Here is a 14,747-nt window from a genome sequence, read left to right on the forward strand (position 1 = left end):
TTTTTCCAGCATTTTTCCTCACTCTGGAAGTGTATAGTTCTTGAAGGAGAGGCAGGGGGTAACCAATAATCCTCTCAGCAGTCCGAACTGTCCTTTGTAGTCTTCTGATGTCTGATTTTGTAGCTGAACCAAACCAGACAGTTATTGAAGTGCAGAGGACAGACTCAATGACTGCTGAGCAAAACTGTATCAGCAGCGCCTGTGGCAGGTTGAACTTCCTCAGCTGGCGAAGGAATGGAGACTTTTTCACAATGGAGTCAATGTGGGTCTCCCACTTCAGGTCCTGTGAGATGGTAGTGCCCAGGAACCTGAATGACTCCACTTCTGCCACAGTGCTGTTTAGAATGGTGAGGGGGTCAGTGTTGGGGTGTTCCTCCTAAAGTCCACAATCATCTCCACCGTTTTGAGTGTGTTCAGCTCAAGGTTGTTTTGACTGCACCAGACAGCCAGCTGTTTAACCTCCTTTATGTATGCAGACTCATCATCATCTCAGATGAGGCCGATGGTGTCGTCTGCAAACTTCAGGAGCTTGAACGAGGGTCCTTTGCGTTGCAGTCATTGGTGTAGAGGGAGAAGAGCAGTGGGGAGAGCACACATCCCTGGGGGGCACCAGTGCTGATTGTACAGGTGCTAGAAATGAGTTTCCCCTGTCTCACAAGCTGCCGCCTGTCTGTCAGAAAGCTGGTAATCCACTGACAGATAGACATGGGAACAGAGAGTTGGTGTAATTTATTCTGGAGTATAGCTGGGATGATGGTGTTGAAAGCTGAACTGAAGTACACAAAAAGGATCCTTGCATATGTCCCTGGTCTGTCCAGATGTTGCAGGATATGATGCAATCCTACGTTGACTGCATCATCCACAGACCTGTTTGCTCGATAAGCAAATTGAAGGGGATCTAGAAAGAGTCCAGTGATGTTCTTCAGGTGGGCCAACACCAGTCTCTCAAATGATTTCATGACCACAGACGTCAGGGCGACAGGTCTATAGTCATTAAGTCCTGTGATTTTTGGTTTCTTTGGGACAGGAATAATGATTGAGTGTTTGAAGCAGCATGGGACTTCACACTGCTCCAGGAGGTTGCAGGAGGTGTTGGTGTTTGTGTGAAGTGAAGGTCAGAGTGGGTGTGGGGTGTGAGATTGGGCCTTTCAAATCTGCAGTAGAACACATTCAGGTCGTCAGCCAGTTGTTGGTCCACCACAGGGCTGGGGGTAGGAGTCCTGTAATTTGTGAGTTGTTTCATGCCACTCCACACTGATGCAGGGTCGTTAGCTGAAAACTTGTTTTTCAGCTTCTCAGAGTATCTTCTTTTAGCCACTCTGATTTCCCTGTTCAGTGTGTTCCTGGCCTGATTGTACAATACTTTATCCCCACCCCTGTAAGCATCCTCTTTGGCCTGACGAAGCTGCCTGAGCTCTGCTGTAAACCACAGTTTGTCGTTGTTGAACTTTAAATAAGTCCTAGTAGGAATGCACATATCCTTACAGAAACTGATATATGATGTAACAGTATCTGTGAGCTCGTCCAGGTCTGTGGCTGCAGCCTCAAAAACACTCCAATCCGTGCAATCGAAGCAGGCTTGTAGTTCCTGCTCTGCTTCATTGGTCCATCTCTTTATAGTCCTTACTACTGGCTTGGTTGATTTTAATTTCTGCCTGTAGGTTGGAAGAAGACAGTGATCAGAGAGTCCCAAAGCTGCTCTAGGGACAGAGCGATATGCATCCTTTATTGTTGTGTAACAATGATCCAGTATGTCTCTGGTGGGGTATGTGATGTGCTGTTTGTATTTGGGCAGTTCACGTGGGAGATTTGCTTTGTTAAAATCCCCAAGAATAATAATAACTGAGTCCGGTTATTGTTGTTCCATGTCTGTGATCTGATCAGCCAGCTGTTGCAGCGCTGTGTTCAAACACGCATTTGGTGCGATATATACACTCACCAAATCAATATTAAAGTCTTTTTTACTATAAATATCCACTTTCTTCTTCTTTTGTTTTCGGTGACTCACATTCTTTATGCATATCGCCACCTACTGGTCAGGAAGGAGAATTTGTAATAAAAAAGGACTTAAATGTTGATCTGTCTTATGGATGCTGCCATAGAAGACAGCTGCCTAACTAGGCAGGAGACAGCAAGTATTCTAAGCAGTTTTATAACAAACATTAACGCATATTAAACTGACCTCAGTCAGAGGACCTAACCGCAGACTACAGATAAAGAAAGAATATTGAATGCAAAGAATTTTTTTTGATGAATAAGCATTTGGCAAAAGTACAGTGAAAATTGATTCAGGTTTAAAAGCAAGAAATTCCCCATTGAAAAACACTGATGTGGGGAGAATAGTGGGTTTCAATGGTACAGCAAAAAAGAAATAATATTAGTTACTACATGCAAGACAGTTATAAAAAACATCTAGAGTCTACATTTAAATTTACATTTAACAGACACTTTTATCCAAAGTGACTTACAGGGCATTCATGCTATACATTTGATCAGTTTGTGTGTTCACTGGGAAATGAACCCATAATCTTAGCATTGCCAGCACCATACTCTACCAGTTGAGCTACAGGAACACTTACAGGAATAGTTCACCAAAAAATACAAATTCACTCATTATTCACTTACCCTGATGCCATCCATTTGTATGACTGACTTTCTTCAGCAGAACACAAATTAAATATTTATTTTTTACACAAACATATCGATTTGCTTCAGGAGATATTCATTGATCAACTGGAGTCACATGGATTACTTTTATGCTGCCTAAATATGACTTTTGGACCGTCAAAGTGCTGTCACACGTGTACTTTCATTATAAGGACCTCACAGAGCTCTGTCATCTTCTAAAAATCTTAATTTGTGTTCTGCTGAAGAAAGACAGTCATACACATCTGGGATGGCATCAGGCTAAGTGAATAATGAGAGAAGTTTTGGGTAAAGTAAAACATCAGACAAAAAAATATCCGCTCATGTTTAAAAATAATTTGCTATTCTCATTCATGTGCAGCTTGGTTTTTGTGCTACTGTACCATTTATGCCAACCTGAAAGAAATGATAAAATCTATTTATGGTTTATTTATGAGTTAGACATCATGTAAAGGTTAATGTGTTTGATGCTGAGGCAGTACACAACATTATGAAGCCTATTCACTGACAAGGCCTAGATTAAAAAAAAACAAAAACAAAAACAAAACAAAAAAAAATAAAAATAAATTATATATATATATATATATATAAATTCATCTCTCCATTTCAAAATAAAGGTTAGTTATTGTCATACTGATATTTCATTACATGCATAAACAAACCATTAATCTCTTAAATTTATGTAGATTGTACATAATAAAAATATATATATGTTTATTTATTTATTTATTTATTTATTTATTTATTTAATAGATTAAATATGTGTTCATTTGCAGGATCTCTTCACACCAAAGGTTTTTTTCCACTTATCGTGTGGTCGCCAGGGAATGCTTGCACAAAGCAGCCCTAAACTAAATTTTGGCTAATCCGATTGGCTTGCAATTAAAATAACATTCAAGTGGCAATTAGACTTAAATATAAATTAAAATATAAAAAATGTAAATATAAAAAAGCAACAATATATATATATATATATATATATATATATATATATATATATATATATATATATATATATATATATACAGGTGCATCTCAATAAATTAGAATGTCGTGGAAAAGTTCATTTATTTCAGTAATTCAACTCAAATTGTGAAACTCGTGTATTAAATAAATTCAGTGCACACAGACTGAAGTAGTTTAAGTCTTTGGTTCTTTTAATTGTGATGATTTTGGCTCACATTTAACAAAAACCCACCAATTCACTATCTCAAAAAATTAGAATATGGTGACATGCCAATCAGCTAATCAACTCAAAACACCTGCAAAGGTTTCCTGAGCCTTCAAAATGGTCTCTCAGTTTGGTTCACTAGGCTACACAATCATGGGGAAGACTGCTGATCTGACAGTTGTCCAGAAGACAATCATTGACACCCTTCACAAGGAAGGTAAGCCACAAACATTCATTGCCAAAGAAGCTGGCTGTTCACAGAGTGCTGTATCCAAGCATGTTAACAGAAAGTTGAGTGGAAGGAAAAAGTGTGGAAGAAAAAATTGCACAACCAACCGAGAGAACCGCAGCCTTATGAGGATTGTCAAGCAAAATCGATTCAAGAATTTGGGTGAACTTCACAAGGAATGGACTGAGGCTGGGGTCAAGGCATCAAGAGCCACCACACACAGACGTGTCAAGGAATTTGGCTACAGTTGTCGTATTCCTCTTGTTAAGCCACTCCTGAACCACAGACAACGTCAGAGGCGTCTTACCTGGGCTAAGGAGAAGAACTGGACTGTTGCCCAGTGGTCCAAAGTCCTCTTTTCAGATGAGAGCAAGTTTTGTATTTCATTTGGAAACCAAGGTCCTAGAGTCTGGAGGAAGGGTGGAGAAGCTCATAGCCTAAGTTGCTTGAAGTCCAGTGTTAAGTTTCCACAGCCTGTGATGATTTGGGGTGCAATGTCATCTGCTGGTGTTGGTCCATTGTGTTTTTTGAAAACCAAAGTCACTGCACCCGTTTACCAAGACATTTTGGAGCACTTCATGCTTCCTTCTGCTGACCAGCTTTTTAAAGATGCTGATTTCATTTTCCAGCAGGAACAATTTGAGTTGAATTACTGAAATAAATGAACTTTTCCACAACATTCTAATTTATTGAGATGCATATATATATATTAAATTTATTTCACTTCAAAGTTAAAAGTGGGCTTAAAAGGTATGGGCCTAATGGGTGCACTTACCACTAGAGGTTTTTCTTTGAAAATCTGAGACATATGGAAGAAAAAATGAATGGGGACTGAAGTGTATACAGAGTTTCAGGGAAGTTTAAGCACTTGTAAGACTAAATGCTTTCCTATAAATGTATTAATAGAAAATGAAATGATAAATCCTATTGGTAGACAGACGACATCAAGAGGGTCTCATTTAGAGCACATAGTGCATTTGCATGCACTTCAGTTGACTTTGTTGTGCTCTGTTTCATTTACATCCCCCAGATGGAAGATCAAAATATTCTCCTCACAATCACTCCACCCCTTCCTCCTTTACTCACCATCAGTGGAAAGAGAGTGATATGAATACAAAGCAGTAGATGGATATAATCAGATCCAGGGTGAAATTATTTTCTTTCTTTGAAACTTTAGCAAACTGCCCAAACTCTCACTTTATACAAATGTACCTTATCTAAAAATGTTTAAAAACATTTATCATGATTAATAATGCTGTAAAACTATTACTCATTGTTAGTAAATACAACTTTATTGTAAAGTGTTACCATTTTTTCCTCATTGAATGTTCCTTTTCACTCTGAAAATACATCAGCTTACAGATGTAAAAATGGGTTGCAAACAACGTTACAGATTGACTTTAAAGGGATATTTCACCCAAAAATTATAATGTTTGGGTAAACTTTTCTTTTAAAACCCCCAACATGTGAAGGCAAGGTGCTCACATGGATGATGCAGATTTGAATCTGTCCTGAGATGTATTCTGATCTCATTCCTCCTTATTTCCTCAGTAATTTCCAATCCTACCATATCAAATGCATTTTCGGCATCAAGCGAGATGGCAGCGACCTGAGTCTGATTGTTCGCTACTGCCCACATGACATTAATGAAACGCCTAATGTTATCAGAAGAGTTACGGCCCCAAATAAACCCCACCTGATCTATATGTATAAGAGATGTCATAACTTTACTTAATCGGTTAGCCACATTTGTTTTACAATATTTTAATGTCTAGCTGGATCAGGGAAATTGGACGGTAACTCTTACACTCGCTTGGATCTTTGTCCTTTTTAAGAATCTGACTGATCCGGGCTTGTGTCATGGATGGCGGAAGCTTTCCATTCTTCACTGATTCTGTATAAACTTCTAGCAAAAGTGGAGCCAGTTCTGTAGCATAAGATCTAAAAAATTCAGCAGCAAAGCCATCTGGCTCTGGAGACTTGCCTGTAGGCAAGGCCTTAATTACCTCGCCAAGCTCCTCCAAGGTTATCTCAGAATCAAGATATATTTTTGCTCAGCCATCGGTTTAGGAAATTCTAATGGTTTCACAAAGTTTCTAATATCCTCTTCAGTAGACGAAGACATGGAACTATAAAGATCAAGATAAAATTCTTTAAAAGCATTATTAATATCAATGGCCGAGGTAAATATTTCACCACCAGCATGTTCATTTCACTGAGGGAATGGTAGAAAAAGACTCTCTCTGTGTTATATATCTTGCCAAAAGTTACCCTGCCTTATCCCCCGACTCAAAGTATGACTGTCTTGCCCTGAATAGCCAAAACTCCACCTTCTGCGACCAAATAGTATTATATCTGTATTTCAATCGGGTCAATTCTCTGAGGCCATTAGATGACATTCGGTGTTTCAGCTCTTCCGCACTTTTAATATTCCCTTCCAATTCCACGAATTCTTGTGCTTTGGATTTTTTGGTGAATGAGGCATACTTTATGATCCGGCCCCTAAGAACCGCCTTAAGTGCCTCCCAAGCCACGCCTAATGAGGATACTGAGGACCAGTTGGTCTCAATATAGACACTGATTTCAGCCTTTAACATTTGTTGGAATTCAGGATTTTGCAAAAGGGATACATTAAAGCACCAACTATATGATTTCCTTTTCTCCATATGTGGCAACACCTCTAAACACACCAGCGCGTGATCTGAGAGTAAAATGTTTCCAACTGAGCAATCAACAATAGATGAAATGAGGGATCTATTCTAGAGTAAATCTAATGGACTGATGAAAACATTTATAGTCCCTCCCAGAAGGGTTCAAATGTCTCCAAATATCTGTAAGACCAAGATTTTTTACACATCCTGTGAAGCATCAATGTTGCTCTAGGGGGCTTGTACATTTTTGCTTCACTATTGTCAAGGACTGAGTCCATCAAAAGATTAAAGTCTCCTCCCAATATTATATCATGAGGGGTGCCAGTGGCTTGCAACATCCCTTCAAGATCTATAAAAAAGCCCTGATCATCAATGTTAGGTGCATAAATATTAGCCAAGATAAAATTTTGCCCCTGATTTTCAGCTAGAACGATAATGACTCTTCTTAATTTATCTTTACTCTGTTTGAGACATTTGAATTGTAGATGTTTACTTATCAGTATAATGACTTCCCTGCTCTTACTCAAGCCAGCATTAAAGAAAACATGCCCACCCCATATCCATCCAAATTTTTCAGTTTCCTGCAGAGAAAAATTTATTTAAACATATTTCTTACGCTTAAGAAGAGAAATAACCTTCCTTCTTTTTATAGGGTACCCCAACCCATTCACATTCCACATGGAGAGAGACAATCCAGTCATATTAACATTTGACATTATGACATATAAGAAAAAATTTATCGTGTGTCAAAAACAAGATTATAAAGACCACATTCCAACATTAGTGCAACAATCAAAGCCCGAACATCCCCCAGAACAAAACAAACAGAAAAAAGAAAAACGTTCGCATTAACCCCACGCACGACAGCGCCGACTGGCATCCATCCCTCCAAACTCAAAAAGTCCATGTATGCCTACGAGAACCCCCATGACAACTTTGCCATTCGATTGCTCAAGTCCGGTGTTTCTATACAAATTTTTTGAGACAGAATTACACAGCAAAAGATAATCTATAAAACAAACTCAGAATAAGGCAAAATAAGCATAAAGAGCATGTAGTTTCATCCATAAAACTGTCCTGAAGGTGTGACACTCTACTAAATAAACTCCAGCCGATAGGCGGAACCAGCACAAAAAAGCATGCAGATTCCTCAAACAGTCAAGCAAATGTTCAGTGAGCCGGTCCACTTGGCTGCAACATGAATGCAAACAAATGGCTTACTCATTCCAATGACTTTACAAGAAATACACCACAAAACAAACTCCAGCCAATAAGAGAAATAAGTACAAAGAGCATGTAGTTTCATCCATAAAACTGTCCTGAAGGTTTGTTACTCCACAAAATAAACTCCAGCCGCTAGGCGGAACCAGCACAATAAATCTCTAAGGAGCATGTTGCAGCAAAAATCAATAGCTATACGTGCTTATTCTTTAACATTTACCAAACAAATAGATAAGACAGTTTTGAAAGTTTTACTTTCATGGCGAGAATTTAGTTTCTCAGCTGTTTCATCCCATGATTTAAATGTTTTTGCAATCAATTTTATTTGGACTGAAACCAATGGGAAAGAACCATTTTTACAGCTATTCTTTGAAGGTAAGTACATTCATCTTCAGATCTACATTCTCCAGTTCTCTCGCAAATCAGGCTGTAATACACTTCACAGTACGAGTAGAATTCATAATGATGAGACCATGTCTGCCTTCTTCACAGCAAAACATCTGTAATATTTTGTTATTCCCTGTAGTTCAAAGTATAAAAATAATGGAATAATGGAACTGAGTGGAATAAGAGGTTCAGGACAGACCTGATTAGAATCTTTCTACATCATATTATTCCAAAAGCTTCACTTTGACACGTTGTAGCTTCAGTAAACATTCTATTTGTTTAAGATTTTTTTTTACACACACACACACATACACACACACACATACACACACACACACACACACACACACACACACACACACACACACACACACACTCACATTGGTGTGGCTATCCTTATGAGGACTCTCCATAGACATAATGATTTTTATACTGTACGAACTATAGATTCTATCATCTAACCCTATCCATAAACCTAACCCTCACAAAAAACGTTCTGCATTTTTACATTTTCAAAAAAAAACAAAACATAGTTTAGTATGTTTTTTAAACAATTTGAATTATGGGGATACTAGAAAATGTCCTGATAAACCACATTTATAGCATAATACCCTTGTAATTACCAGTTTGTAACATAAAAAATTTCCACGTAAACCACCAAAACCTGCCCATACAGACACACACACACATGCGTATGATTTATGCATTTATAAAAATAAACATGCAGCCACTGTAATGCTCCCGTCTTTTGATCTCATTCCATGGCTTCTTAAAATGAAAATGAAAAAGAAAACCAGTTGTGGCATTTAGTGGCTTCTCTGTGCTCAGTAATCTTAACTCTATTATCTAACCTATAAATATTATATGTGCTTCTAAAGCAGTTAAATCATATTTCAAGAGCTTGTGGAATATGAGTGTGACAAATTGAAGAAAAAAAATCTACAAACAATTAGAAATGTATAACATTTGATAAATGTATTAAATGCTATGCCTTTAAAGAAAGACATATTACTTACCCATGTATTGATTACTGTCTCCAGGAGTCTTTTACTACTCCATGGGTGTCTAAAGGACATTAAAAAACTTTGTTTCATCAGTAAAATACATTAAAGGTTCAGCAAAAAACAAGCATCATGACCAAAATATATACATCTTTGATAATTAAGTTACACTTAATTTAAATTAGTCAAGTTCCAATTAAGTTAAGTTAGATTATTGTAAGGTAAAAAGTGTTTGTCCTAAATGCTGTGGTAGAAATCACGAGTTCCATGTTCCGTGGATCATTTAGGCCTAGTTCAAACTTCAAACTCTGTCATTATTTGCTCCTTAAAGGGATAGTTCACCCCAAAATGAAAATTCAGTCATTGTTTACTCACCCCTGTGTTGTTATAACCTCATATGACTTTCTTTCTTTTTCTGAACACAAAGGAAGAAATTGTGAAAAAAATTTGTTCTCAGAGATGTTATACAATGGTAGTTTATGGTGACCACCTCTTCAGGCTTCATACAGGATGCAAAAGTAGGCTATAATTCAGAAGTCTATAATTATTGAATAAGACTCATGCCTTGTTCTGAAGTAATATGATATGGTCTGGCATGAAACAAACCAAAATCTAATGTATTATTTAGTGAAAAGTCTGACCTACCATTGGTCTCCTGTGCATGTTCATGAGAGTGCACGAGAGCAGCAGTTACACTGGCTATGCTCGCGAGATAGGGCATTCAAGGGAGAAACCACTTTGTTTTACTTCAACAGGACCACCAAAGATATTAACAACAGAAAACACAACACAGCTGCACACAACCCAGAAAACCGATCTTACAAAACATGTCTGAAAAGTTTGAAGTCGACGAGAAGATGCATTTCTATGCCCAGCCTTATTTGTTTGAACTGGAGTACTCTGTGCCCCATCCCCAATGCCACAAATAATACATTTGATTTCAGATTGTTTCTCACCAAACCATATCATTTTCCTTCAGAACACAATCATTTATTAGACTTTTGAATTATACTTTTGCATCCTTTATGAAGCTTGAAGAGGAGGACACCATAAAACTGTATGACATCACTAAGCACAAAAAATTTTTCTCCCTTTGTGTTTAGAAAATGTACGAAAGTCATATGGGGTTATAACAACACACAGGTGAGTAAATAATAGTCAGGTTTATACATACAGCCTTTTTCAGAAAATGACCTAAAATTTCCAGTTTAGAGGTCATGTGTGAACATGACCCAATTTTCCTTAACGCGAAGTTGTATCATTACCTATAAATTTCCTTATTGATGGTATGTGCGAACAGAGCCAGAAGATTACCGGTTTGAGTTCGTACGAGTTCAGGGCGCACTGACGTAAGAACGACTGATGGAGATAACGCAATTACTCTGTGCCGTTTAACACCGGTCAACAAACTGGTCAGATAGTGATACTAGAGCGCTTCTCTCAATCCAAGCGGATGAATACATTTCCAGACAGCTGAAACGAACAGTTAGCGATTTCCCATGTATTCTCTGTTCTTCACGCAGACCTGTGTAGCGAAATACATACATATTAAGGCGGTTTTACTCGGGACTCGATGGGCAGAAGGATTTGCTTGTGACCTTGCCGCTTCTCGTTTGTACAGCCGTTTTCCATTCACACGAGATGCGGTGTGAAACACGCCAGTAGAAGTGCAACAATGCCCCCTACTGCTTCTGCTCAGATACTGGATCTCTAAGGTGATTACTGTAAATACTGTATTAGTTTTCATGTAAGTCATTGCACATAAATAAAATGGCACTTATTTCTCCAAAAAATTTGTTATAACTAGAAATATTGTAATAATCTATTTTTTTTAATTAATGTAAAATATCAAGGTTAAATAGCTAAATAATATAACTGTAAGTATTGATGGCGTCTTGCCATCTGTCTCCACATTTGATGAATTCCACATTTTTTAATGACTTTAGAAACAGACTACATTACTTTATATTTCTATTGCCAAATTGATTTAGTATAAATAACAACACATCAATCATTAAAATGGGAGGGCTACAAATGAACATTCAAAATCCACAAAATACTCTGCTAATAAACATGGGAAATGGTATTTTATGTTTATCTAAAGTTGATGTTTCAGACACCTGTTGCAGAAGAGAAAATTTAAGTATACGGCCCATTTGCATATAGTGCACAGTCGTCTGTCTTCCAACAGAAACTATGCAAGTGTCATGTTTATATATTTTGTTCTTGTTTTCATGTGTTTTATTTTCAAATTTAGTTCCTGTTCCTGTCATGGCATGTGATTTCCTGTTCCTTCATGTGATCTTGTCATGTGTTTCCCCTGCTCATGTATCTTGTTTTCATTGGTTCATTGTTTGATTACTTTGTTATTAGTCTTGTCTTTTCATTGGTTTAAATTCATTTAGTCTTGTTATCTTGTTTATAGTTCAGTCTTGTGATTGGTTGTCTTGTTCACCTGTTACCCATGTCCTTGTATTTAAGCCCTCATGTTTGCCATTGTCTAGTGTCAGGTATTGTTAATGTAATGTAGTCCATAGTCAAGTCAAGTCATGTCATGTCATGTCATGTTTCAAGTCAAGTCAAGTCGATAGTCATGTCATGTCAAGTTAAGTTTAGTTAAGTCGTTAATGTATATGTTTTGTTTTGTTCACATTTATAGTTAGGGTTACTGGTTATCACGTTTGGAAATAAACTGCACTTGGGTTCGTCACTTCATCATCATTGTCTTCATCATTGTCTTTGCCAGCATCGTTACAGAATACATGACTGCTCATAATGAACCCAGTAGTTCAGCTCTTTCGTCTATGCCAGGGGAGTCGTCCCCTGGAGGAGTATATGGAGGAATTCTGCGCTCTGGCCTGCAGGGTGGATTTTAATGAGGTGGCCCCCAAGGACTGTTTCCGTTTCGGGCTTAATGAGCCGATTTCCTCGTTGATGCCTGATGGTCGGTGTGCCGATGGCCTTGCTCGGTATATTGACCTTGCCCTATTGATGGGTGGTTCACCATTCACCGTATGGGAGACGGCCAACAAGCCAACTCCCATGCCTGCCACGGCCAGAGCCAGCGTTGCCAGCCTCGTCCGTCCTAGAGCCTGCGTTGCCAACTTCGACCTCCCGGAGGAGGAGAAAGGCTTCCGTTTCCAAGTCTCTGCCCATGTTCACAACCACAGAGGTCATTTCCAAGTCTCTGCCCATGTACATGACCACAGAGGTCGTCTCCAAGTCTCTACCCATGTACACGACCACGGAGGTCGTTTCCAAGTCTCTGCCCATGTACATGACCATAGAGGTCGTTTCCAAGTCTCTGCCCATGTACACGACCACGGAGGTCGTTTCCAAGTCTCTGCCCATGTACACGACCACGGAGGTCGTTTCCAAGTCTCTGCCCATGTACATGACCACGCAGGTCGTTTCCAAGTCTCTGCCCATGTTCACGACCACAGAGGTCATCTAAGAGTCTCTGCCCATGTACACGACCACAGAGTTCATTCCCGAGTCTCTGTCTACACCCACGACTACAGAGGTCATTCGCGAGTCTCTGTCTACGCCCATGACCCCGGAGGTTGTACCCGAGTCTCTGTCTAAACCCACGACCACAGAGGTCGTTCCCGAGTCTCAGTCCATGCCTACGACCACAGAGGTCATTCCTGAGTCTCTGTCAACATCCACGACCCCAGAGGTCGTTCCCAAGACTCAGTCCATACCCACGACCACAGAGGACGCTCCCAAGATTCTGCTCATGTTCACGACCACTGAGGTCTTTTCCCAGTCATCCAGGACTTTTAGTCTCAAGCCTATCATGGCTCTGCCTTCTACAGCATCACTCCTCGAGCCTACCACGGCTCTGCCTGCCACGGCTTCATCCCTTGAGCCTCCCATGGCTCCAACTTCCACGACTTTGCTCCACGTCATGGCCACCAAGCCCGAGTTCCACATCATGGCTGCCAAGCCCGAGTTCCACGTCATGGCCACCAAGCCTGAGTTCCACGTCATGGCAGCCACGCCCGAGTCAGCTCCAGGCCATGTCACAGCCACACCCGTGTCAGCTCCAGGCCATGTCACAGCCACACCCGTGTCAGCTCCAGGCCATGTCACAGCCACGCCCAAGTCAGCTCCAGGCCATGTCACAGCCACGCCCGAGTCTGCTCTGTGCCATGTCACCGCCACGCCAGAGTCTGCTCCGTGCCATGTCACGCCTCAGCCTGCTCCATGCCATGTCACAGCTGCGCCTCAGTCTGCTCCATGCCATGTCTCAGCCAAGCCTCAGTCTGCTCCATGCCATGTCACAGCCGAACCTCAGCCTGCTCCATGCCATGTCTCAGCCAATTCTCAGTCTGCTCCATGCCATGTCACAGCCAAGCCCCAGACTACTCCCTGCAATGTCACAGCCGAACCTCAGTCTGCTCCATGCCATGTCACAGCTGAACCTCAGTCTGCTCCATGCCATGTCTCAGCCAAGCCCCAGACTGCTCCATGCCATGTCACAAGCAAGCCTCTGCTCCACGGTCCAGGCCCGCCTCTGCTCCATGGTCCAGGCCCACCTCTGATTCACCGGGGACCTCCATCCCTGCGGCTTTGCCTTGGTTCTCATCACGATCGGCTTTGCCCCTCGAGCCTCTCAGGGCCCCACTTTCCATTGGCTTTGCCCTGTTCCCACACCCCATGCCCTGTCTCGCCAGGCCACGCCCCATGCCCTGTCTCACCAGGCCACACCCCATACCCTGTCTCGACAGGCCACGTCTTCTCCATTTTGTGTTTGACCATATAAAAGCTAAATGTAATTTGATTGGTTGTGAATAAATTATGACAATGACAAGCGGCAGCCGCAGAGAGATAAAATATTTGCATCTTGCGTGGTGTGCGCCGCAAAGAGTTGTGCAAAACAAAGAGGCAGGATTCTCGTGTACGAGCTTGGAAAGTGGCGCTGCTTCAACTGCCGCCTCTCTCTCATTGAAAATAAAACGGAAACGCGCGGTGGCCGCGTCCCGTGTAAAACTGCCTTTACTGTGCTTTTCAGCCTCAGATAGCATCTCCGGATGCTAGTGACAGCATTTTGTTCTCTGTACTTCAACAGTCTCATTTGAAGTCGTCGCATATGGTGTCGTTGAGTCTCAAGCAAGTGCGTAAATTAAAATATATATATAAAAAAAAAACACCAACATTTCTGACCGCATACATTCAGCTACAAAATCGTACTCCATCATGTTTTCAAACTAAAAGCCCACATTTCCGGCACAGCCGTCTTTTCCGGCAAACAACATCACATAGTTTAACGGCATTTGGTGCTGATGTGTGAATGGTAGCAAAATGGAAAAAGATGGAAAGTAGTTTCATATGTGAACAGCACATTTGGTACATTTACCTGTAAAGGCAACTAAAAGATTTTACTGTAATTTAACTGGTTGCATGTGTGAATGGGGCTAATTATTATTATTATTATT

Source organism: Myxocyprinus asiaticus, chromosome 19 (genome assembly GCF_019703515.2).
Source record: "Myxocyprinus asiaticus isolate MX2 ecotype Aquarium Trade chromosome 19, UBuf_Myxa_2, whole genome shotgun sequence".
NCBI classification, from domain to species: Eukaryota; Metazoa; Chordata; class Actinopteri; order Cypriniformes; family Catostomidae; genus Myxocyprinus; species Myxocyprinus asiaticus.